Below are 2,955 nucleotides of genomic sequence, written 5' to 3' on the forward strand. Positions count from 1 at the left end.
GTCTTGAAACAGTTTCTTTCTCTTTGTTGGTCCTAAAATCATTAATAATTCATACAGATTATTTGAACTATGAGATAAATTTAAAATTACATAGACACATTTTTCAATAATTACCTGATTCAGAAAGTTCAACATTATCATTGGGGGATGTTCTTGCAAAAGATAATGGAGTGGATTTTGGCTGCCTTAGCATTCCAGAGGTATATTTTGCCCAAGACATTCCTGACAAAAGTAGTGAATTAAAAATGTATCTACTAAGCTAGTTGTAAACAATTAATTTATGGTAAAAATATAAACAAAATACAAAATAAATCTTTACCTTGTTCAGTGGACTCATTTTGAATAATATTGTCCGAAGTTGACTCTTGTAATGTGCTGTCTTGATCATGATCATACCTCACTACTTCTACTTGATATTCATCATCTACTCCATCTGTTTCAATTTGATCAGTGTTTGAAACTATCACTAAAATGAATATCACAAAATACATTAATTGTAATTAATTGTAATACATCGCAATATAACATTTTTAACTTTGACTAATCAGAAGTAGCAACTATTAAATGCAAACAAATATGACAGGAAACTTCTATGACAGTAACTTCTATTTTCCAAAAACAAATACTTAAGTTATAAGTATACTAAACACTTTGGTAACTAATATTTAAACTTTAATCCAGTTATAAATATCTGAATAAAAATATAAATAAAATGAACAATTTTTTAACAATATTATGAAATTGATAATCACTTGATAATATTTAGGAGATAATAAAATAACTTTACAAACATAAAACTATACCAACTAAAAACATTGAGGAGCATAGTGGTAAGTTCTCAGTCTTACTTATATCAACAATACCAGGAAAGACAAAAAGATATTGGCTATCCTAAAATGTAACTCTGGCAATTGCCAATTTGTAAGCCAAATCGTTTAAATCTTATACAGATATATCAATACATCACTTTCAACTAATAAAAATTTGGTTTGTTCTTCATCAAAAGCTTCAAAGTATTGTACTTTTATACTTTTTTAAATTTTTTAAGTAACCTGGCTAAGCCATGTTTTAATCTAAATATTACTCTGGCCTGTTTAAATCTCAATTAATCTAAATTACTTTTTGAATCTAAGTATTTACTACCTTCATCATCACACCAGTTGGAAGTCAATCCTGATGCTCTTGTACCCAAAAGAGCCAAAACACGCTCATCAACAGTACCATAATCTGCCAAAACAGCTTTACCACCTCCAGTAGGTACTTGTAAGTTGCTTTCCGTTTTGCACTTTTTTTTTCTGAGCTCGTCTACATATGTTTTCAAATTTGCATTTTAACACACTCGCTGGTCTAAATTGATCTGTAATCACTGCGTTAAACTCTGATTCAATTTTTGCCCAGTGTTCTTTCTTTTTCCTGTAATGTAATATTTGGACCAGTAAGTAAAAAGAACGTGATAATTCTTAAATATTATAAAGAAACAAAAGAAACTTACATATTATTCACGTGGTCGGTAGTCTTGCACTGAATAACTGACCAGTGTTTCGAGATTAAATTCATCAATTCCTCTTCCTCAGCAAAACTAAAGTTTTTACTTTTCAACGATTTTTTATCCATGTTGTATATAGTCGTTCACTAATTATAATATTATTTTATAAATTTCAACTTGAGGTTAAAAATTTAAAATAAGACTATTCATGACGCACAGTGATATCTGGATAACAGTTAAAACTTTGTCTATGATAGCGCCCGCCGCCCATAGCGGCCGCGGTCAAAACAGTGGATTACCGAATCGAACTCTAACGGGGTATTGTACTACTTTTCTGATAACGGACCGTTAAAGTTGAAACCGCGGTTATATTGATAACCGAGGCGTAAACGGACGGTCAGGTAACCGATGATATAATCATGTATTGTAATACTGGCCCTTATTGTTTAACGAACTGGAATCTACGGATCCCACCGCTGCCACCAAAATGATATGGACGTCTCCACAACCGAGTTTGTTCGTTAGTAAATAAATACGAGGTGTTTGAGTTATCACTAATACTTTATTAATATAATCAATTTTAAAAGAAATTTAGTTGCACAGAATGATAATTAGACTTAAGAAAACAACAGAGGCTCTGCTCGATGGTCTGCCAGGACTACACTGAATATTACACAGACAGCGAGACACGGTAGGGGCTCGCTCGGGCTCAAAACTGTCCACACAGCGAATTCCTTAAGACCGTGTGACTGTCTGTTTACACATTAATATGCTTACACACTATGCTATATTATACAATTACTATATCTCATACTGCGTATAGCATACAGACAGGGGTTCACAACAATATACCAAAATATTATTACTTTTTTGAGATGTTCATCATGGTTAGTGTACAAATATAAATTAACCTTTAGTAAATGTGGTGTGTGAAGATAATTATTATTGAATTAATCAATAGTGTTCTACAGTTCACTAACTAAGATAATATAGTCATAGTTGGATATCATAAAATACTGTTTAGAATTAAACTATATATTAAATATTAATAATATCAAATATCATATTATTATATATTCATCAATAGAGATTGACTACCTGATTTATTTGAATTTGTTAGAAATAAAAAATTTTTTTATTGTTGACTGCTAGAGATTAACAATATCGCAATTTACACAATTAATATCTTAATATGTTATAAATAATACACAATACTTTGGTACAATATAACTCAATTAAGTTTAAAAAAAAAATTCTGATTCTATCTATACCAAATGAATATAGATCACAGTATGTACTTAAAAATAAATAAAAAAAATCTGCTTGGATACACAATTCAGTCATTAGTATTAATTTTATGTGTATATTAAATATGCATTATATCGATATGATAGGTAGTAATTTGTTTTGAATTTCACAATATAACTTCAGCAATGTTCATACGAGATAAATATTTCAATTTTAATGAC

This window comes from Acyrthosiphon pisum, chromosome X, assembly GCF_005508785.2.
Source record: "Acyrthosiphon pisum isolate AL4f chromosome X, pea_aphid_22Mar2018_4r6ur, whole genome shotgun sequence".
Classification (NCBI taxonomy): Eukaryota; Metazoa; Arthropoda; class Insecta; order Hemiptera; family Aphididae; genus Acyrthosiphon; species Acyrthosiphon pisum.